The sequence below is a fragment of the Puma concolor genome, chromosome D1, assembly GCF_028749965.1.
Source record: "Puma concolor isolate L17-30 chromosome D1, mPumCon1.1.hap2, whole genome shotgun sequence".
In the NCBI taxonomy this organism is placed as follows: domain Eukaryota; kingdom Metazoa; phylum Chordata; class Mammalia; order Carnivora; family Felidae; genus Puma; species Puma concolor.
This window is the reverse complement of record NC_141676.1, coordinates 101,088,274-101,112,814: the sequence shown is the minus strand read 5'-3', so window position 1 is coordinate 101,112,814 and position 24,541 is coordinate 101,088,274. Positions and strand designations below refer to the sequence as shown.

General features: G+C 44.5%; 1 protein-coding gene across 1 annotated transcript in view; it reads left to right on the top strand.

The window, feature by feature from the left end:
• Positions 1-24,541, top strand: part of IL10RA (interleukin 10 receptor subunit alpha) — a 95,925-nt gene that overhangs the window by 25,987 nt on the left and 45,397 nt on the right. The window lies entirely within an intron of this gene.

The following is a 24,541-nucleotide window of genomic DNA, read 5'->3' as shown; positions in this document are numbered from 1 at the left end:
ACTGGAGATTTTGAGAGTCAGCCTGTTTACCCAAAGGACCAGCCCTTGACAACAGAGATAGTATGGAGCTGGGAGGGCCTCTTGAAGCCCCAGGCCTTCTGCTTGTTGGAAAAGGCACTGCTGTTTGCGGGTAGAGGCCAGGAGGTCTCTGTTCAGCCTCACTGGGTGGTGGAGAAGGAGAGCCCAGAGACCTCAAGACCTTCGGTACCCTCCCTGCAAAGCCTGTGGCCCCAATGGGAGGGTGTTTACTTTTAAACTGTGTGCTGCTTATACTTATCGCTTCTTCTTCCCTTTTTGTGGTACGAGCTAAATTTATGTTTTATTTGTAAGGCCAAACCCAAGGGAGAAAGGGAAGAAGGAGGGAAGGTGGAGGGAGGGGGGGAAGGGGAAGCAGGGAGCGGGGGCGGGAGGGGGGAGGAGGGAAGAAGGACTGGACACCTCCCGGGAAATGACGTGGGCCTGAAGCAGAGAGGGACGCCAGCTTTCCAGGAAGAGGCTGACAACAGGAGCACCACGGAGAGACCCGTCTGCCCGGCCAGGGAGGGAAGAGAAAGGCCAGCGCCATTCTTGCTGGATGAGTGCCAGGAGCGTGGAAGAATCAACCGACCCCCCATCTCCATGGCCCAGCGTCCCGAGGCTCCGGTGGGGGGAGAGGGGCGGGGTGCCAAGGGGCCAGGAGGTTAGTGGCTAAGCACAGCCTTCTGCACAGCAGGCTTGCTTCCGAAGCCCAGGTCCGTTATTTGCCAAATGTGGGACCTGAGCAAATCCCTTTCCCTCACTAGACTTCAACTTGCCTTTACGGGGGAAAAAAAAAAGGGGGGGGGGGCATGAGAACATATACCCATGGAGTCGTTGTGATGGTTAATGGAGGCGTCATACAGACAGCACTCGGACGACTCCGGTGAACAACGTTAATGACATTATTGTTGTCGGTATTATCGTCACATGGCGGGACTGTATTTTTTTAAATACTTGACAATTTCCCCTGCCCTAGCCTTTCCTTTCTCCCACGCCCCTTCTTTCCAGAAAAGCATCCCGGTTATTACCAGTGAGCATCTACTCAGCAAAGAGAAGGGGAGAGCCCAGTGCAGAAAGAAAGGGCCCGTCCTCCTAGTTTTAGATTTCAAAAGCCCAGGCCCTTAGAAAAATGGGACGGATTCACAACTTGGACAGGAGAGATGAGCCAAAGCAAGACGGCCCTCCTCGCCACACCAGGGAAAAAAGTCTCCAGCCCGGGGGAGGGAAGGGAAAAAGCGAGATCCAGAAAGGGGGGGAGAAAAGCACGGGAAAATGTTGAAAAGATGTCAACAGGGTCCCAGAGAGAAAGTCCTTGTTCCCTGAGCCAAAGGCAATAGAACGTCCAGGCAGAGCTGTGGGATCTGAGAGCCACAACTGTGCCCCAGAAAAGACAAGAGCCCAGCAAGGAGAGTTTCGTGGAGCACCTCAGCAGATGGAGCCTCAGACAGCCTTGAAGTGTTGCTGTGTCCCCTCGTGGCACGGGAGCAACCAAATGGTTTGTGCATCCCCAGGAGAAGCAGAGGGGTCACGGAGAGACCCTTGAGAATGGAAGGAGTCACACAGCTGGGATCTCAGGACCCCACAAAGCTGATACTCAAAGCCCAAAACGGGGGCAACAGGGATCCCCAAAGCCACTAACGGCACCTTCTCTGTGCCAGGCCCTTGTTCTAGACACTTATATTCTTTTTAATGTTTATTTTTGAGAGAGAAAGAGAGAAAGCGAGCGCGTGCGAGCAGGGTAAGGGCAGAGAGACAGGGAAACACAGAATCCGAAGCAGGCTCCGGGCTCTGAGCCGTCAGTTCGAACACGCGAGCCGCGAGATCACGACCTGGGCCGAAGTCAGATGCTTAACCGACTGAGCCACCCAGGCACCTGTAGACACTTGTATTACGGCAATAAGTAAAACATAAAAATCCCTGTCCTCAAGGACCTTATATTCCCGTGGAGAGAGACAGACAATAAACAAAGTAAATACATAAATTATAGCATACCGATAGGTGGCAGAGAGAAGGAAAGAAAGCAGAGGAAGAGACGGAAAGATCTGTGGGGATGTGAGTACAGTTTTAAATAAAGCAGTCAGGGGTAGGCTCGTGAAGAAGGGGACAGTTGAGGAGAAGGTGCCACAGAAGCTGAGGAAAGGAACTCGCCACGTGGGTAGCTGCAGGAGAAACACTCGAGGCAGAGGGGGCAGTGGATACAACCGAGGCAGGGGCACGCCAAGCAGGTTCCAGGGGGGTCGAGGAGGCCCAAGTGGCGGGCAGGGACAGGAGTCACCAGAGGATCTGGAGCAGAGAAAGGACACGACCTTGTATTAAAAGGGCACTCTGGGGCGCCTGGGTGGCGCAGTCAGTTAAGCATCCGGCTTCAGCCAGGTCACGATCTCGCGGTCCGTGAGTTCGAGCCCCGCGTCAGGCTCTGGGCTGATGGCTCAGAGCCTGGAGCCTGTTTCCGATTCTATGTTTCCCTCTCTGCCCCTCCCCTGTTCATGCTCTGTCTCTCTCTGTCCCAAAAATAAATAAACGTTGAAAAAAAAAATTAAAAAAAAAAATAAATAAAAGGGCACTCTGCCGGCTACCGTGCGAAGAACAGACTGGAGCGGGGTGAGGGGTGTGATGATGATGATGACGCAGGGAAACCAGTCAAGAGGCCACCGCGAAGCTCCAAGCAGGAGACGCTCACTGGAGGAAAGTGGTGCGAGAAACCCAGAGGCCAAAGTCGGAGAGAGGCCATCCGGGGGGATGGATAACAGAGAACGTGACGACGACCCAAGAGCTCAAGTCTTCGGGAGCGAGGGGGAGCGACCCAGAGGTGAGTGGATGGGTGACTCAGCAACGTGGTGTTCGTGGAAGCTGAGATTTTGAAGGGTTTCATCACAGAAAAGTACCAGGAGGAAAGCACCAGCAGGGAAATCACAGGCCTTCCGGAGACCCGGCTGGTGAGGAAAAGAGATGCACCAGCTCCGTGGCTGCGATTTTGTCCCCACCAACGGCGCCTTCTGGCTTAGGTAGCTTCCAGACACAGTTACTACTCTCTTTCACTTCTTCATCTCTCTGGAATGCTCTGGAACTAACATTCTGTACTTAGTCTCCCTTTGGTATACCTTTCCATTTTTCTTAGACTTCACGCGCACAGAAACTACACAGAATTACATGGTGGACTTCCACGGACCTCCTAGGAAGCTTCAAAGAATCCTAAAGTTCTGCCGTTATTGTCTGTCACCTTAATTTCAGAGTAGCCTTCTCCCACCTCTCCCTCTAAGACACTGTTCTCTCAAATTTGATGTTTAGCTGCCCTAGGCATTTTTTATGCGGTTTCATTTTTTTTCCCATTAAATGTGTTTGTGTCTGTGTATCTATCTGTATCACTGTTCTGCTTTTCAAACTTTACAAAAATGACAGGAGGGTTACTTCCACTTCTGGCCGTGGCAGAAGGAGAGAGACCGGATTTACTCCCCTCCCCGCTTAAATCACTAGAACACCAGACAAAAGTAGGTAAAATAATGAAGAAAAGGTCACGCAAGAGGATGATTCCCAAGAGGCAGAGATGAACTGGGATATACTCTGACTGCCCAGCTTACTGCCTGGGGTCGGATCCCAACTCCAAATACAGGGAGGTGAGACCCAAAGAGAGTCCAATAGTCCAGGCTGAGGGAAAAAAAAAAAAAAAAAGCTGGCATCCAGGAGACCACCACAGTTCAAATTTATGGGACAAGAACACCAGAGAAGAAGGCTGGCTGCACAGAGAGATTTCCAGAAGTCTGCAAAGGGGTCCCCTGGTGTCTCTGGCTGTGATTTGTCCTTTAAACTTGCTTGGGGGGGTGGGGGTGGGGGGGCGCCTGGGTGGCTCAGTGAGTTGCGTGACCGACTTTGGCTCAGGTCATGATCTCACGGTTCATGATTTCGAGCCCCACATCGAGCTCTCTGCCGTCAGTGTAGAGGCTGCTGCAGATTCTGTCTCTAAGAAATAAACATTTTTAAAAACATAAAAAACAAATTTGCTTAGGGCATAGAGTTGTGGTTTTCCAACTCTTATTTAGAAGAAATCCATCTCTACTCCAAGACCCCCACTCCTTAGTTTTTCTACTACAAGTTTTAAAGTTACGTTTTTCACAGAGCAGTAATCTACCTGGACTTCATTTTTTTTGGATCCAGTGTAAGGTAAGGATCTAAGTGGTATATGGAAAATTAGTTTTCCGCACTTTTCCCTAATGGTCTTCGCTGTTGTCACTTTCGTGTATGAAGTTTTCCGTACACGTATGTTTCTTTTCCTGGGCTTTCTGTTGCCTTCTATTGGCCTGAAGGTCTATCACGTTAACACCCCTACCTTATCTTAATTACTACGGCTTCATAATAAAAATGGAGGCCATTTCTCTCAACTCCCCACTCTTATCGATAAGAGGCAGATTTGTGTGTGGCTCAGTGGCCATATAGTCAAAGGCTAATAAGGAGTCCATATTACAGTATTTTATTAGTCTGATCACACAAGGACCGTGGGGCTCTAAGGAAAGAGATGCATTCAAGACTACCCTTGACATCTTCTTTTCCAACCTACTTTACTTCTCCCCTGAGTCAGACTGACTGACCCAAGTTCCCTACCGGGCTGGGTCAGTGAGTACCAAAAGACCATGGTGATGGCTGTCCTGCTCCACTTCCTCCTTCCATGTGTCTGGAGCAGTAAGGACCCAGTCTATCCATCATGCGTCCCTCATTTAGGCTCAGGCACTCTCCTTACAACAGTTCCCTGTCCTTACAGGCCAGAGCATGGTAAGATTCTGGATTTGGATTTGCATTTGGATTTGGATAAGGAGGAGGGGGGAAAAAATGCCCCAAGCATCTTCAGCCAAGTTCCTGCCAAGTTTGCAAGTTAGACCGGTGGGGACTTAAGACACAAAACCTCTAATATGATATTACTTTATCTTACTTTAACATGTGCCTCCCGTTTCTTTATGGACATCTTGGAGATTTTGTGTCATCTGTGGTAGGGCTTCTGTATCTCTGGATATGGCCAAAAAGTCATCAATTCCTTACAACGCCTTTTAAAAAAACCTGTACACGCTGACTTCACAAACAAGCCTATGCTTGTCCTTATATAAATTATTGACCTAGGAAACTTAGGTTTTTGGTAAGGAAGAAAACTGGCAGAAAATATACTTGGAAAGGTGAGGAAGAAAGAGGAAAAAGTGAGAGAGGAAAACAGAATCTGGGAACAAAGAAGAGTGAGAGGTATTAAGGAGGTAGGGATGGAGAGAGACAAAAGAGAATTAAGAGATGAAGAAATGAGTGAATATATATAGTTTGGGATGAAAATCGTAATTTCCCTTTTTGAAAACAGAATCATGATGAAGAATACAGTCAGCTGCCATCATGTCGGACAAATATAATGTCGGGACTTAGCCACCCAAATCAACGGCATAGCAACCACACATGCAAAGTGTAGCATAGGTATATAAATGAAACCAAATGCAAAGAAGGGACCAAAACCCCAACCTAGAACAGAACATTACTCAAAAAGTAGGATGAAACTCCTCAAAACAGTTTCACTCTTTAGAAGCACTTACTAAAAGCATGCATTAAAATAAAGGAAGGTTACAGGGGAAGAAAGATTAAGGAAACAAATTGAGGACCATATAAGATCACAGTGGAGATGATATATTCAACAGAAACAGCAAGGAATAGAATCGCTATTATTAAAAAGTACACTGGGGCGCCTGGCTGACTCAGTCGGTTAAGCGTCCGACTTCGGCTCAGGTCACGATCTCGCGGTCCGTGAGTTCGAGCCCCGCGACGGGCTCTGGGCTGATGGCTCAGAGCCTGGAGCCTGCTTCCGATTCTCTGTCTCCCTCTCTCTCTGCCCCTCCCCCGTTCATGCTCGGTCTCTCTCTGTCTCAAAAATAAATAAACGTTAAAAAAATTTAAAAAAAAAAAACACTACATTACTGACATAGAGACAACGCCTAAGAAAAGTATGGAGGTTTTTGGACACTGACCCTTTATCTGATATGTCATTTGCAAACTCAACACCCAAAAAAACAATAATCTAGTGAAGAAATGGGCAGAACACATGAATAGACACTTTTCCAAAGATGACATCCAGATGGCTAACAGACACATAAGATGCTCAACATCACTCATTATCCAGGAAATACAAACCAAAACCAAAATGAGATACCACCTCACACCTGTCAGAATGGCTAAAATTAACAACTCAGGAAACAACAAATGTTAGCAAGGATGTGGAAAAAAGGGGAATACTTTTGCACTGTTGGTGGAAATACAAACTGGAGCAGCCACTCTGGAAAACAGTAGGGAGTTTCCTCAAAAAGTTTAATAGGACTACCCTACAGCCCAGCAATCGCACTACTAGGTATTTAACCAAAGGATACAAAAATGCTGATTCAAAGGAGCACATGCACCCCAGTGTTTATAGCAGCACTATCGACAATAGCCAAAGGATGGAAAGAGCTCAATGTCCATCAACTGATGAATGGATAAAGAAGATGTGGTACATATATATAATGGAATATTACTCAGCAATTAAAAAAATGAAATCTTGCCATTTGCAACAACGTAGATGGAACTATAGTGTATCATGCTAAGTGAAATAAGTCAGAGAAAGAAATATATGATTTCACTCATTTGTGGAGCTTAAGAAACACAACAGATGAATACAGGGAAAGGGAAGGAAAAATAAGACAAAAACAGAAAGGGAGGCAAACCATAAGAGACTTTTTTTTATAAGAGACGCTTAAATACAGAGAACAAACTGAGAGTTGCTGGAAGGGAGGATGGGGGGGGGGGGGATCAGCCAGAAGGGGGATGGGCATTAAGGAGGATACTTGTTAGGATGAGCACTGGGTGTCATATGTAAGTGATGAATCACAGGGTTCTGCTCCTGAAATCAATACTAAACTTAGGATAACTAACTTGAATTTAAACAAATTGAAAAAAATATTAAAGAAAAAGAAAAAAAGAAAGAAAAGCATGGAGGATGGGGAAGAAAAACTCAGAGATTAAAGCAATTAGAGAAAAAGCTAACAGTTATGGAAGACAAAGATAACCCAATCAAAGGAAAATTGGTAATTCTGAGGTTGAGCACCCAATAAATTAAATAGAAAATATTTGCAAAAATAGAGGACACAAGAGGGGTGCCTGGGTGGCTCAGTTGGTTAAGTATCCAACTTCGGCTCAGGTCACGATCTCACGATTCGTGGGTTCAAGCTCCGCATCAGGCTCTGCTCAGAGCCTGGAGCCTGCTCTCTGCCTCTGTCTCTCTCTGCCCCTTGCCCTCTTGCCCTCTTGCTCTCTCTCTCTCTCTCAAAAATAAACAAACAGTAGAAAAAAAATTTTTTTAAAGGACACAAGAGAATTTCCCTGAAAAGGCTGGGTAGCATATGAAGACTAAGAGTATACTAGGCTCCAGGGAAAAAATTGATTGGAAGCACTCAAGATCAATGAATATTCTAATTAAAGTGCTGTTCCAGTTATTAAGCTATCGTGTCTCAACCTCAAGGCCAGTCCCCATATTCAGCGCTGTGATGATGCAGTTGGGACCCTGCAAACCACATTTCTCCTTTGCCAGCTGGGGCAGGTTCTGCCAATAGGGAATGATGTGAGGAGACTGAAAGGCTAGGGGGTAACTACTTCCCACCTGTCCACTTCCTGCTGCACTGTGCTGTCTGCTTCTCACCGTCTTCTCCTGGAGTGCTTCCTCCTGTCAGCACCACCCACCGCTGCTACATCCCAGCTGTTTCTTCCACAAGCCACCGGGTCTGCTTTGCAATTTTTCAAATTCATAAAACCAGCCTCATTTCTCCCCACCCGCCACTCCAGAAACATGAGCACCAGACTGCCAAAGCCCCCTCCCCCCGAGGTCTGAGGTTCCCCTCAAAGCTCTGTTTTAACACTGCCAAGTTCTTCCCTTTGGTCTCCCAGTCAGTCCAGAGGGTAGTGGCTGCCTCTTGTGATTGTTACCTCCGTGACATCTTCGTGTTCTCTACCTGCCGCTTCAGGTAGAGATGCCACTTCAGATGACAGAGGACTTCGCAATCCTCTGGGATAAACTCTGTTACGATACTTGGTGGGATTTCTGTTTCCTTACTGAACCCCCCCCCCCCCGACGGGCAGAAATATAAAAATCTCTTGGGGGAAGAGCAAGAGGATAGAACATCGTTTAGGCTGACCTCAGACCTCTTCACAGAAACCTAACGCCAGGAGACAATGGAGCAATGTCTAGAAAGTTCTAAAGGGGGAAAAGCGAAACCCCAAAAATATTTTATCCAGCCAAGATGTTGCTGAAATATGAAAACAGCAGGCAGACACTCTCAAATATGAAAGAACTGGAGAAATAGAATTACCCCCACGTTCTTTTTGGTCCTAACAGCAGTTTGGTGGGAGGAGTGGTACCATGGTGGCCCCAAGCGGGGTGAAGAGGGTGTCTGTGGAGGAGAGCTGCTCAGTGCAAAGTGTCAGATTCCATGTGCGGTGAGGAGGGTAGCCATGAGGAGGGGGTGCCTGGTGTGAGGAGTCGGGGTCAGGTGGAGAGAGGAGGGAGACCGCGCGGGAGGCGAGGGCGGCCTGACATGAGACATCAGAGCCCAAACAAAGTAAGGAGGGTATTCCTGAAGGGGTGACCTGGCGCATGCAATCAGAGCCTGAGCAGAACGAGGAAGACACCCGTGGTGGGGTTGAAGGGGATGGCCCAGCAAGGGGAGTCAAGCCCCTCCCACCCCCACCCCTGGAGAAGTGGCCTGGCACAGGGTCAGAGCCCACACAGAGTGAGTTGAAAAGTCACGATGGGGCAGCCCAACAGGAGGCGTCAGATCCCAAGCAGGGTGATAAGAGGATGGGGACAGAGAGCGGGTGGGCAGCAGCATGAGCAAGTGAATACACCGGGGAATTAACCAAATAAATAAACATATTAACAATCGAGGCCGGATTTCTCACTCTTGGATAAAGGAGGTACACACACAAAAAGGGAGAGATGTAAAATCTCTCAGCACCCTCTGGTGCTGTGCTGAACTGGAGCTATTGATACAAATTCAGATTTTTTACATACGAAAAGATACAGAAATAAATGGAAATGCGTACGTATGTAGCTCTGTCCTCTAAGAGGACTTGCGAACAGCAGTGCCCCGGTATCAATGAACACATCTATCACCAAAATCTTGGTTTCTAAATACCAGTCTGTGCTCTAGGAAAGCAGGGCTCTTTGGATGAAAGGCTGGTTCCAGGGCTGGCATGCAAAGCACAGGACGAACTTGTAAATCTTCTGGTCTCCTGCTTCCCCACAAAAGAAAAGGGCCTAAAGAATAATTGGGACGTGTCAAAAGGACCTGGCCAGGGGTACCTGACTGACTCAGCAGGAGCACTTGCAACTCTTGTTGTCAGGGTCGTGAGTTCAAGCCCCCCCTTGAATGTAGAGCTTATTTTTAAAAAGGGGAGGGGACACATAAGCCAGCTGCTACTGGCCAAATCGTGAAAACTTGAGCATCAAAAGAAATAATAGCAGTAACAACCCCTTGAAAAACACAGAAACCTACATCCATATAGATATTAATTAATTAAAAGTTTAGCGCATAACGGGATATGTACACGGTTTCAGAGTCCCTCCTCACAAATACTTATTAATTACAAAGAGAAAGAGGAGTAACTTCAAAGAGGGGAAGCCTGGCAAACACCACTCTAATCAAGCGATAAAGCAAACATCATCAGCAATCACACACACACACACACACACACACACACACACACACACACACACACACACACACGGTGCATCCTTCCTGCCAAAGATGCGGAGCCAGAGTCTAATCACAAAGAGACATCACACACAAACCCACATGGAGGGCATTTTACCCAAGAGCTGGCCTGCAATTGTCAAGTGTAACAGTCACAAAATGCAAGAGGCATGCTCCGGACTGAAGCAGATTACAGAGACACGACAGCTAACCGCACCCTGTGATTCTGAACTGGGTCCTCCTGCTATTAAAGCCATGGTTGAGCAACAGACAAAACCGGAATCATCTGACAAAAGTAATTAATGCTGATACTACTTTTCTGATTTTGATCACTCACTGTATCATGGTTATGTAGGGAAGCATCTTTGCAGGAAAACATACTCTAGAGTATTCAGTTGTGACGGAGGCATCAGGTCAGTAACTTATTCTCAAACCATTCAGGGAAAAAGTTGTGATTTGCTTCATATGTCGGTATATTAGTTTCAACTTTCCTATAAGCTTGTAATCATGTCGAAAAATAGTTAAAAATTTTAAAAACACAGTTGGCCTCTATTTACTGGTTTATACGATCGCCAAGGCATTTTAAAAATGAAAAAGCAAAATTTAAAAGAATGTGGCATGTCTATGTATATGTCTCACACATATATTTGTACAAATATATTTATATATTTTGATTTTCAAAGGAATATATTTTTTCTTACGTGTGTATACTTTGTACATACATTTGCACATATACGTTTATATATTTTTGGTCTATTTTTCGCAAGAATATATTTTGTTACACAGGTACACACAGTTTTTCTGGAGAGATGCAGAAGAAAAATAATGGGGTGACCTGGTGGAGAGACTGGGTGATGGTGGGAAGATGCTTTTATTTTTTATATCTTCCTGGATGGTTTACGTTTTATTACCAGGTATGTATATTAGTCTAATTTAGAAAAAAAACAACAACAGAAGTCTTCTGGAAAGTGAGATGATGCGCCATTTTTGTTTCTATTTTTATGCATACAAATGAATGAATAAATATGTTAAGCACTGGCACGCATACACTTTAAAAGTGTCTGTAATTAGGGTGAAGTTTAAACAAGGATCAGACATCTTCAACTAAGTCAAGTTTTGAACACTTTTGGCGGCAGAAAGACTTTACCCGGTGTTTTAATTTTGGCTTTTTAATTTAAAGATCTATCCGAGGAATTTCTCTCAGTGACCAGTTAGCAAGGATTCTAGAATGTGAGGACTTCAAGGCACTTACCACGTTGCTAAGAAAAGAAGCCTCTTTTTTTTAATTTATTTTTGAGAAAGACAGAGCCCGCGAGCATGGCAAGCCAGAGAGAGAGGGAGACACAGAATCCGAAGGAGGCTCCAGGCTCCGAGCTGTCGGCACAGAGCCCGACGCGGGGCTGGAACCCATGAACCACGAGATCATGACCTGAGCCGACGTCGGACGCTTAACCAACTGAGAGCCACCCAGGTGCCCCAACCCTCTCATTTATTAATTTAAGTCTGTGCTTTCACTGATTATCTCCCCAAAACCTCATCCTGTAGATAGGGTTTCAAACCTACCCTCCTTTGGGTTCTAAGACCTCTGAGAAGCATTTTCCCAACTTAAAAGGTTTTAGAGGTAGTAAGTTTAAATAGGGCTTAGAGGAGACAAAACCCCTGAGTGTTCTCTTCCACCTTTGTTTACGTGCTGCCTTATTAGCACAGTCAAGGGGCTTTTCCTACTGTTTTTGTTGTGTTTGGCTTCCTGATAACGTCCGTGTAAAATCAAGAAAGTCTAGAGTAAGAAAGGCTACTCAAACACAGAAAGCTTCGAAGAGATTTCAGTTTTCAATGATCTCATGATAAGAGATGAAAAGAAAACCTCCCTCTCATGAGGCACTTACAGGTAGAAGTTTCAAAAGGCACTTCAGATGAAAGTTCACATAAGTTTCAGGAGACCGTCAGACAGCAAGAAATCACTTACAGAACTCTAGAATCCCTTGGCAATACAGAACAGAGGTTAAGAATTTGACTGCTGGTGCCTAACAGACACGCGTTTGAATCTCTACTCATCATGTGTCTTTGAGCCAGGCACTTAATGTCTCCAAAGTTTAGTTTATTTACCCAATGGAAATAAAAGTGCCTACTGCCTGAAATTAATACAGATTGCTTTGAAATAATTTATGTCTGTCACAAAGAGCACACTTAAAAGTAGCAATTATAGTTGTTGTTTACTTTTTTTTTTAATAAAAATCATTACTGTCTCAATCTATATTCCCCACCTCACGATTCCAAATCTGAGTTAAAGCAGGCTCAGGGACCACAGTGTCAAGGGTAGAAGACCCTGGATAAGACCAGGTTGCAGTCAAGGAGCGTTCTTCTGAACTTTTCTCCTGGTCCCCTATCAAGCTCTACGTCAAGCCCCAGGACCACCCTCCCATACCTGGCATCCTCCGCCCCCATACAGCATTCATTCCCACACTCAACAGTATTTATGGAGTCCCTACCCTGTGCCAGGGGCACTGGGCATAGAGTGGTCAAGACAGACAGGATCCCTGCTTTCACGAGTTCGTGTTCTACAGGGAAGACGTAGGCTAAATAACCATCCTAGTAATCAGTTGATCAAAAACACACATTCTAGGAAATATGGTGTGTCAGAATGCCATCAGAGCAGGAGAACCTGAGCTATTCTGGGAGGTGAGGGAAGCCTCCTCAGAGGAGGTGACATTCAAGCAAGACTGAATCAGAAGTTAAGAGAAGCTTAAGGCAAAGAGAACTCTGGGTGCAAAGGGCCTGAAATAGAACACAGCAAGGGAAGGGCGCAAGAGAAAGTGGAAAAGCTAGTTGTGAGACTAGAGTATGTGCTGGTGTGGGATGGGGGGAGAAAAGCAGCAGGAAGTGGGGCACAGAGAGAAAGGGGCACAGGAGGAAATGGAAGAAATAAATGGGGTCTTGTAGTACACGGTAAGGATTTTGAACTTTAGTGTAAGATGGGAAACCAATCAAACATTTAAGCGGTGTAAGGTCGTAACCAAATCTGTTCTTTCTAAAAACCACTCTGACTGATGTGTGCAGAATAAATTAGGGGAGAGCAAACAGACAGGCAGGGAGACCAGAGAGAGAGGGGCTTGAGTAATTATCATCTCAGCTATGGAGTACACGGAATCAGGAATCCGAACACCCAGCAGTCGAACAGGTAGCTTTGCTGGAAGAGGTACCGTATTAAGGCTTATGTTCAGTTAATTAGGAAACTAGATTGGGCCAAAACAGTATTTGATTGCCTTGGTCCAGGAGCTCTCTAGCAGCCTCTTTAAGGTTGTTCCAGAATAAAGAAGTTAGAGACAGGAAATTCTAGCCTGACAGCATGAGAAGATCCACTGATCCTTCTCCAATGAAACTGATGAAAAACTAAAACAACAACAACAAACAAAAACATGTAAAGCTCTGGAGATGGTTCTAAGGGCAAATAGCCAAGGACGAAACATCTACGCAAGAAAATCTATGAAAATTTGATAAGAAAGGCAGCGATATGTGCTATTTGAATGAAGACCACTGCCTCCCTCCCCTCTCTCTCGGCTCAGCAGACACTCCAGACCCGACTGCTGCATCCAGGAACATAGGGCTCCCTCTCCCATCGAGCCCAGTTAGAGGGCTTTCCTCCCAGGAGGAACAGGACCTCAGCACTTCTCACCCTGTCCCTCACCACTGTTGCTGAGGCTAAGTTCCGGGTGAGTGCAGTTGAGAAGTGGACGGCCACGGCATGCTGAGAATATGGGGGGGGGGGGGGGGGGGCGCCCTGATGAGGAACAATAAGGCAAGCTGAGGGCCAAGCACAAGCTGGCATCACCCCTACCCCCCAGGCGGGATATGTGTGACATCCCTCAGGTGCTCCTGGCTGCCCAAGCATAAAGGAAAGGACCGAAAACAAACGGTTAAACTCCAGTCTCCACCAGTTTACAAATACCTCGGCAAATTACGAGAAAACAGCAATCTTATCAATAGCCTAATCTCCAGAAACCTACAGACTCAATTTCCTGGGGCCCCAACATCACCCCTCCACAGTGACAGGGGGAACAAAGGCAAGAAGGAAACCAGCAGGTAAAATTCAAGTTTCTTATAACCTGCAGCCCCGTTGACAAATACTTGAAGCCAGTATGGAGTGGAACGGTTCTCCAAGGACTCCCTACTGTCTTAATGTTGTTAATGCTTTGCTAGAGGGAAAAAACCACCTGAGCTTGACAACAGCTAGGCCTCCAATCATCTGTAAGTCCGTAGCCTATGAAAGACTCTTTGGAAACTTCTCTTTTGACTTTACTTCCCCCAAAGTCCACAGTAGGTAACCAGCCATTCTACACAACGCCAGGGCAGCTCTTCCTGCCCACGGGTCCTATCCCGGTGCTTTAATGAAATCACCTTTTTGCACCAAAGACATCTTCAAGAATTCTTTCTTGGCCGTCAGCGCTGAACCCCATGAACCCCACCGTCACCCTCAAACCTCATCCCCCCGATTACTCTTGGCTCAGCTTTTGAGGGAGAGCTTCCACACCAGGAGAGGCAAACCAAGAGGACCTCAGGCTGCTGGTGCTTGGCTCCCAGAGGCAAGGTGGCGCTCAGAGAGGGATTCGCCATCGTCCCCATCCCCAACTCCATAGCCTTGGCTCAGATTCTCCCCAGGGGGGCGGGGGCATAAAACAGCTCATAGTATTCTGCCCACGGGAGCAGACTTCCTTTGCAGCAGAACCTGACGGAGTTCAAACCTAAGATCTGCTCTCTACACAAATGGAGTCTGCAGAGAAAAGCAAGTGGAGAGAGATTCAGGGACTTACTGAAGATAATACAGCTCGACTGCAGGCTAGCTAGCCTGCAGGACTGACAGCTGGGAGAAACCTTTGCGGGGGCCCAAACATATTTCAAACACAGACCTCAGAAACTATTCCTTCCAAGGAGCCACAATTTGATTGGATTCATTTGTAGGGCAATTTACACCTCTGAGTGTGTTGAAAACAATAGAGCCATCAACCAGCCATGAGTGGAGCTGAACAGCTGGGCGTGGTCAAGAAAATCGAGGAAGAGAGCGTTATAAACACCAGTCATCCCAGAGTAACTGTGGTTGTACTCGAAGCTGCGTCTCCCTGAGGAGCAAATGGCATCAGAGGCTGGACGCTAGCAGGGAAAAACAGGCTTCACTCAAATAATCCAGCCAATCACTAAGAAATAAAGAAAGAAATAGGGACTCCTGTAGGTTAAGCGTCCAACTCTTGGTTTCAGCTCAGGCCACGATCTCACGGTTCCTGAGTTCGAGCCCTGCGTGGGGATCCTTGCTGATGGCGAGGTGCCTGCTTGGGATTCTCTCTCTCTGTCCCTCTGCACTTCACCCAATCTCTCTCTCTAAATAAATAAAACTTTAAAATAAAAAGTAAAGGAAGATACGATAACAATGCCACACAATATAGAGAATACTAACAGGGCAACAGAAACTATATAAAAAAGAGTCCAACTGAAATTGTGGAGGTGAAAAGTACAAAAACTGAAATCAGAAGTTCATGAGAAGGGCTCAGCAGACTTAAACCAGCAGAAGAATTAAAGAACATGAATCGCTAGACTGGTAGAGATTACACAAGCTGAAAAACAGGAAAGAAAAAGAATGAAGAAGTATGAAATACTCCCAGAGAAATAGAAGACACCAAAAAGTGCATCAACATACATGTAATAGAAGTACAAGGATGAGAGGGGAGAAAAAGCAAAGAAAACATTTTTTTTCATAATGGCAGAAAAACTTCCCAAGTTTATTGAAAAATAATCTATACGGGGCGCCTGGGTGGCTTGGTCGGTTAAGCGTCCGACTTCGGCTCAGGTCATGATCTCACGGTCCGTGAGTTCGAGCCCCGCATCGGGCTCTGTGCTCACAGCTCAGAGCCTGGAGCCTGTTTCAGATTCTGTGTCTCCCTCTCTCTGCTCCTCCTCTGTTCATGCTCTGTCTCTGTCTCAAAAATAAATAAACGTTAAAAAAAATTAAAAAAAAAAAATAATCTATACATCCAAGAAACTCAATAAACCCCAATATGATAAACACCAAGGGATCCACAAATATGCTATGATTAAAAAAAAAAGGCTATAAGTCAAAAACAAGGAGAAAATCTTGAAAGCATCAAGAGAAAAATGACTCGTCACCTACAAAGGACTCCCAAAAAGATTAGCGGCTAGCTTCTCAGTAGAAGCAATGAAGGCCAGAAGCAGTGAAATAACAATATTCAAATTGTTCAAAGCAAAAAAAGCATCGGCCAAGAATCCTATATTTGGTAAATCTATCTTTCAAAAATGAAAGCCAAGTAAGGATTTTCCCAGATAAACAAAAGCTAAGACAATCTGTCATTAGCAAACCCACCTTACAAGAACTATTAAAAGATGTTCTTCAGGCTGCAAGGAAATGATCCTACATGATTATGTGACTCCACACAAAGAAAACAAAGGTAATTATGCACGAATAAAGGTAATTATGTTTAAAGTGTAAGTGCACATTTCTCTCCTTCCTTCTTTTAACTAATTGAAAAGCAACTGTAGGAGTTAACATGTTGGGCCTGTAACATACAGAAATGTGATATTTGTCAATAACAACACAAAGGAGATGGGTGGGAGCAAAGCTATATTGGGCTAAGGAAATGACCGCAATTAGTAAAGTAACATGACAACATATACTTGGGTTTGTAACGTTAATAGATGTGATGGGTATAACAATACACAAAAGTAGGGAAAACGGAACAGATCTATATAGAAATAATGTTTCTATGTAGTATGTAGAAATGTAGTTAGGTCACTACAATTAAGCTAGGGTAAATCTGAAACTGATTCTGGTGAGCTAAACTGTGAATGGTAAACCCTAGAGCAACGACTTTAAAAAACTGAAAAAACAGGGGCGCCTGGGTGGCTCAGGTAAGCATCTGACTTCGGCTGGGGTCATCTTACAGCTCATGAGTTCAAGCCCCGTGTCAGGCACTGTGCTGACAGCTCAGAGCCCGGAGCCTGCTTGGGATTCTGTGTCTCCCGTTCTCTCTGCCCCTTCGTCACTCGCGCCTCTATCAAAAATAAACATTAAAAAGAATTTTAAATAGTGAAAAAACATTAAAGAAACGAAAACGCTACATTAGAAAATATCCATTTCGTGCAAAAGGAAGCAGTAAAGGAGGACTAGATAAGCAAAGAGACACAAACCACACAGAAAGCAAAAAGTACAAGGGCTGACATAAATCCGACTGTATCAATAACAGCATTAAAGAGGAGTGGATGAAACAATCAAAGGAAAAGGCAGAAATTGTCAGACTGGGTTAAAAATACAACATGGTTCAACTAAACGTTGTCTACAGGAGATAGCATTTCGATTTAAAGAAATAGTGGAATACAGAAGGATGGAAAAAGATCATACCAAGAGCAACAGAAAGAAAGCTGAAATAGCTATACTCATATCAGATAAAATAGACTTAAAAACATTACTAGAGATAAAGAGGGACATTGCATAATGATCCAAGGGTCAATCTATCAGGAAGGTATAATAATTATAACAGAGCACCAAGATACATAAAGTAAAAAACTGGAAGAAACGAAGGGAGAAATGGACCACTAAACAGTAATAGTTGAACACTTCAACGTCCTACTTTCAATACTGGATAGAACAATTATTTATGAAAATAAAGACACAACATACCAAAACTTACGGGGGGCAGTGGAACCAGTGATTAGAGGGAATTTTGCAGTTGTAAATGCATACTTTAAGAAAGAAAAAAGATCTCAAATTAATAGCTTAATCTTCCACTTTAAGACAGTGGAAATGAAGGACAAGCTAAACCTAGATCAAGCAGGAGGGAGGAAATTCATGAAATAGAAAATAGAAAAACAGACGTTATAAAGGAAACCAGAAGTTGGTTCTTCGAAAAGTCCAACAAAACTGATAAACCTTTAGCTAGATCAACCAAGGAAAAAAAATTAGTCAATTACTAAACGCAAATGACTAAAATCAGAAATGAACAAAGGGACATTACTGCTGACATTACAGAAATAAAAAGGCTTAACAGGAATGCTACGAACAAGGGTACACCAACACATTAGATAACGTAGGTGGAATGGACAAATTCCTAGAAAGGCACAAACTTCTAAAACTGACTCGAGAAAAAATAGATTACCTGAGTAGACAGACGTAGACTACCTACGTAGACATGACAAGTGAAGAGATTAAAATTAGTAACCAGAGGGGCGCCTGGGTGGCTCAGTCGGTTGAGCGGCCGACTTCGGCTCAGGTCATGATCTCACGGTCCGTGAGTTCGAGCCCCGCGTCGGGCTCTGTGCTGACGGCTCAGAGCCTGGAGCCTGTTTCCGATTCTGTGTCTACCTCTCTCTGACCCTCCCCCGTTCATGCTGTGTCTCTGTCTCAAAAATAAATAAACGTTAAAAAAAAAAAAAATTAGTAACCAGAAATCTACCCACAGAGAAAAGCCCACCAAGCCCAAATATCTTCGCTTCTGAGTTAATACCAGTTCTTTACCAACTCTTCCCCCAAAACAGAAGGGAACACTCCCAACTCATTTTTAAAATTTTTTTAATGTTTATTTATTTTTGAGAAAGAGAACATTAGTGGGGGAGGAGCAGAGAGAGAGACACAAAATCCGAAGCAGGCTCCAGGCTCTGAGCTGTCAACACAAAGCCAGACGTGGGGCTCGAACCCACCAACTGCAAGATCATGACCTGAGCTAAGTCAGACGCTTAACTGAGTCACCCAGGTGCCCCTCAACTCATTTTTTAAAGCCAGTATTACCCTAACACCAAAACCAGACAAAGATATCACAAGAAAATTACAGACAAATATTCCTTATAAACATAGACACAAAAATCCTCAACAAAATACTAGTAAACTGAATCCAGCAACATATAAAAAAGATTATATACCACATCCAAGTGGAATTAATCCCATGAATGCAAAGTTGGTTCAATATCTGAAAATAAATACAACACATAATATCAGTAGAATTTTTAATTACATGATTATCTAATAGATGCAGAAAAAGCATTTGACAAAATCCAACACCATTCCATGATAAAAGCACTCAACAAACTAGGAATAAATGGGAACTTGCTCAACTTGAAAAAGCCTTTATGAGAAACCCACAGCTAATATCAGATTTAATGGTAAAAACAATGAATGCTTTCCTCCCAAGATCAGGAACAACACAAAGATGTCCATTCTTACCACTTCTGTTCAAAACTGTACTGGAGGTACTAGCCAGGGCAGGAAAGGCAAGAAAAAGAAATATAAAGCATCCTCAGGGTGGCTGGGTGGCTCAGTCGGTTGAGCGTCCGACTTCAGCTTAGGTCATCATCTCGTGGTTCATGAGTTCGAGCCCTGCATGGGGCTCTGTGCTGACAGCTCAGAGCCTGGAGCCTGCTTCCGATTCTGTGTCTCCCTCTCTCTCTGCTCCTCCCCACAGCTCTCTCTCTCAAAAAATAAACAAACATTAAAATTTAAAAACAAAAACAAAATTACAAAACCCATCATTCACAATAGCATCAAAAAGAATAATGTGCTTTGGATAAACTTAATAAAACAGTGTAAACTTGGGGCGCCTGGGTGGCGCAGTCGGTTAAGCGTCCGACTTCAGCCAGGTCACGATCTCACGGTCCGTGAGTTCGAGCCCCACGTCAGGCTCTGGGCTGATGGCTCGGAGCCTGGAGCCTGTTTCCGATTCTGTGTCTCCCTCTCTCTCTGCCCCTCCCCCGTTCATGCTCTGTCTCTCTCTGTCCCAAAAATAAATAAAAACGTGGAAAAAAAAATTAAAAAAATAAAAAATAAAAAAAACAGTGTAAACTTAATAAAAATAGCGTAAAACCAAACTCTGAATATTCCAAACCACTGTTAAAAAAAAAAAAAGAAAATCTAAACAGATGGGAAACATCTCACGTTCAAGGACGAGAAGATTTAATTCATTGTTAACGGCATGTCATGGCAATACTCCCCAAACTAACCTACAGATTCAACACACCCTATCAGAATTCCAGATGGACCTCTTTGTAGAAATTGACAAGTGGATTTTAATATTCACACGGAATTACAAGGGATCCAAAATAGCTAAAACAGTCCTGAAAAAAGAAGAAAAAAGAAGATCCATACTTCCTGATCTCAAAACTTACTATAAAGCAATGCAGCCTTGCACAATGAAAAATATATAGATCAATGGAATATAGCTGAGAATCCAGAAATAAATCCATGCAACCATAATCAACTCATTTTTTACAGAGATGCCAAGACAATTTAATGGGAAAAGAACTCTTTTCAACAAGTTGTGCTGGGACAACTGGATAGCCACATGCAAAAGAACACAGTTGGACCCTTACCTCACACCATATACAAAAATTAACTCAAAAAAGGGTCAAAGACCTAACAGAGCTAAAACTACACAATTTTTAGACCAAAATGAAGGGGTAAATACAACCCTGGATTTGGTTAAGGAGTCTTAAATAAGACACCCGAAGTGTGAGTGAGCATTTCATGAACAATGAAAGAAAAAAATTGGACCTCATGAAAATGAAAAACTTTTGTGCTTCAAAGGACACCATCAATAAAGTGAGACTACTCACAAATTGGGAGAAATTATGTGCAAATCATCTATCTGATAAGGGATTTGTATCCAAAACATATAAAGTACTCTTACAACTCAGGGGCGCCTGGGTGGTTCAGTTGGTGGAGTGTCTGACTTCGGCTCAGGTCATGATCTCGCGGTTAGTGAGTTTGGGCCACGCATCAGGTTTGCTGATGTCAGCACAGAGCCCTCTTCGGATCTTCTGTCCCCCCCCTTTCCCTACCCCTCCCCTGCTCATGTTCTCTCTCTCAAAAATGAATCAACGTTAAAAAAAAAAAAAAAGAACTCTTACAACTCAACTATAAAAAGGCAAATAAATCAACATAAAAATAAGCAAACGATCTGAATAAATACTTCTATAATGAAGATATACTCAGGGCCAATAAGCACAAGAAAAGATTTTCTCAACATCATTAGTCACTAGGGAAATGCTCATCAAAATCACAGAGAGATACCGATTCACATCCACTAGAATCACAAAGTCAGGTTAGCGTTGGTGAGTACGTGGAGAAATTAGAAAGCTCAGACAATGCTGACAGAAATAACATGGTGCAGCCTCTTTGGAAAATAATCTGGCAGTCCTTCAAAGCAGAGTTACCACGACCCAGCAACTCCAATCCCAGGCAGAAGCCCAAAATGAAAACATAACATACCCACACAAAAATATGTACATGAATGTTTACAGCAGCCCTGTTTCTAATAGCTGAAAGACATTAACAACCCAAATGTTCATCAACAACAAACGGAAAAACATAATGTGTTATATCCGTACAATGGAGTACTATTTGGCCGTAAAAAGGAATAAAGTACTGATGCGTGATAAACTACTTGGCTGGACCAAGGGAAAGGAGTCAGTCACCAAAGTCCATATTATACAGTTCCATTCATATAGAAGTCTTGAACAGGGAAATCCACAGAGGCAGAAACCAGTCATTGGTTGCTTAGGGGTACGAGGTGGGAGGGACGGGAAGGTAAGGGGGTTTATAGATAAAGGGTATGGGATTTGGTGGGGGGGGGGGGGGTCTTTTGAAGCAATGAAAACGTTCTAAAATTGACTGTGACTATAGTGGCAGATACGTGTGAATACACTAAACATCACCGAGTTACATACTCCAAAACAGCAACTTGTATGTTATGTAAATTACATCTAAATAAAGCTGTTTTTAAAAAATGAAATGCCAGCTTACATTTATCTCTAATTATGCCCTCTCGCAGCTGGAAAGAAGAGGTCCCTAAATCCTTAAACTCAAAGAAAGGCACTAACATGGATTTTGTATGATCCAGGTATCGTGCAGGCACGTAACATTTAGAGCCCATGCAAAAGGCCGAGGTGCCAAAATCCTTACAGTTAGGGTCCCACCTGCTCATGTTCTAGAAAGAGGTGTGCCGGTCACTGGGCAATCTGGCAGGATTGGGGAGACGCAGCTATGACTCTCTTTAGGCAACACAGTGCTCCCTAAACCATGCAGATGAATCGACCCAAAACCACCCAAGTTTGCAAATGGTTAGCCCACCCACCTACACCATGATTTTCCCCTCCAGATTCTCCTCCAACTCCCAGTTACCAATTTATTTTGACCAAAAAAAAAAAAAAAAAAATTCCAATTTGATCAGTTAGAGGGAAGCTCTAACAGGTAGTTGGGTCTCTTTAGGTTTTAGCTTCCTGCGGCCAGGGGCTTAAAAACAAACAGTAAAATTAGCAATTGCATCAAACAAAATCAGACGGAAGAGTTAAAATTCAAAATTTCGGTATAATGAACCCTAGTGGCAAGACCCAGGCTTCAGTACTCGGATTAACGGTGAAAGCAGCCACAAAGGGCAGCCAGGGTACAGCTTTGGCAATAGAAAACGAGATGTTTAGACGTCCGTGGACTTCTGGTAAATCTGGTTCCCTTTGCTTCCCCATACATCAAGTTTTATGGCGCCTACACTTCGCATTTGGAACCCAGAGTGCCCCCTACTTTTTTTCATTGTTCCTGTTATCAAACAATGCTATAAAATGATGCAAACTTCAGCTCTTTTCTCTCAATCTGTTTAAACTCATTCTGAACTGTGAACCCTAAAATTTATACCCGACCCTTGAACAACCTCAGGGCTAAGGGTGTGAAGTATCATTTTTGACTCCCCCCAAAACTTAATAGCCTATAGTTGACCAGAAGCTTTACTGATAACATAATTAACACGTTTAGTACATGTGTTATATACGTACATATGTATATACGTATATATGCACACGTTGTATATAACATGTACAGATTGTATTCCTACAATAAACTCGGCTTAGGAAAAATGTTAAGAAAACCATAAGGAAAATACGTTTGCAGCACGGTGCAGCAACAAACAAACAAACAAACCTATACAGACAGCGTGACCCTAGGTCCCTCAGGTCTGTCTCTTGCTGCAACAGTATCTGGACGGAACCCACCCAGGGATGTCCCTTCTTCCAGCCTCCAACCACCCTCCAACCTCCTCGATAGGAGCTACCTTCCCCACCACCTTCACTGCCCCCTGCCTCCGGGCCCAGCCAACACCAGATTTTGAGCTTTGCCCCTTATCTGCACCTGCTACAAGAGCTTCCAGATTTGCAGAATTATTCCACCCAAGTGCCAGCCAGGGTCAGCCCCCGTCAACCTGCATCTGCGGGCCTCCTACCCTACACCTCCCTCCCAGCTCCTATTTCCACCGTGACGGTGTGGCTCTGGACAGCTGGGGCACTTCCTCCGCCAGTGGGCGGAGGACCAGCGCCAAGGCACTGGGAGCCCCTCGATGCCAACCCCGCACCGCGGCTGTGCCCTCTTCCAGGACGAGCAGAAGCCTCCCAAGACTGACAGGGCCAAACCCCGAACTCAGTGGAAGCCGCCCCAGCCCAGGAGAAAACCCCGAAGCAGGCCCTTCTGGGTCTGCAAGCCCCGCCCACACACACTCTGGGTCTTGCCGGAAAACCGGATCCTAGAGGAGCAGGTGAACTTCGCCAGGAAGATGGGGTGCACCTGCCTGAGCTCCGGGGGCCGGGCTGCGCAGCGCCTCTTCCAGAGACTCACCCTCCTGCCCCCTAGCAGCCTCCGGAGCCCACGGCTTTTGAGGGGCCCTTCTGCACCTCCTGACATGGGGGCTTTGCCAGAGCCTCTACCAGCAGCCCCTAGGCAGCTTTCTAGCCCTGCCCAAGCCATAAACCAAATGGAAACAGTATAGCTTTTGGCAGGAGAAAAAAAAATCTGCATATAAGAGGACACAGGCAGGTCAAACCTGTGTTGGTCAAGGGTCAGCTGTATTTCTTTTTTACTTCAATTACTCTAAATTAAAGCCAAATTAAAAAGTCAATTCCATTTTTAAAAGACCAATCCAAGTTGCAAAAGGATACAGTATGATCCTATTTATACACACACTGGTGCGCATGCACACACAGAAAGGACACTCTAATTGTGTGGGAGTGGGGTAGGAGTGAAGAGAGATTTTCAACGTTGCCTTTGTATTAAGTGAACCACATACAATTGCCATTTTTGTAAGTCAAGAACAGGTATCAGCAATTTCATACCATTTTTATTTTTTACAAAAGAAATGCTTATGGAGTATAAACTATGGACTTTGTGGGATGATGATGCATCAGTGCAGCTTCATCAGTGGTAACAAATGTAGCGTTCTGGGATGTTAATATTACAGAAAGCTCTGCAAGTGTCCCCACCGGTGTTTATGAGAAATCTCTGTTATCTTCCTCTCAATTTTGCTGGGAACCTAAAACTGTTCTTAAAATTTAATTAAAAAATAAAACACAATGATACGTTTACTGCCCCTCAAACTTTAACCTTTCTTCCATTCTTTTGATCCAGTGGCCAGAATGAGCAGACAGCAGATTTCAGACGGCTCTTCCTAATTCTTGGCCACCAGAGTACTCGCTTTAGTGACATGACATTATGGCGTGAGAGCACCAGGCCATCTGCAGAGTGAAACAATGTTACTTTGAACAAGATCAAGTTTCAATCCTTGCCTGTATCAAAGTGGACATAAAAATATTAACTTCCAATGGCTATTGTGGAGATTGAAAGGAGGTATGTGGGAGAATGGGGGGGGCGGGGTAGTAGGATACATACACGTACTGATACCTAATATTCAGTATGTCACTTTCCTTTGGAAGGTCAAATCTAGAACAGCATTAGAGTGAGCAGCTTTGCACTGATCTATCTT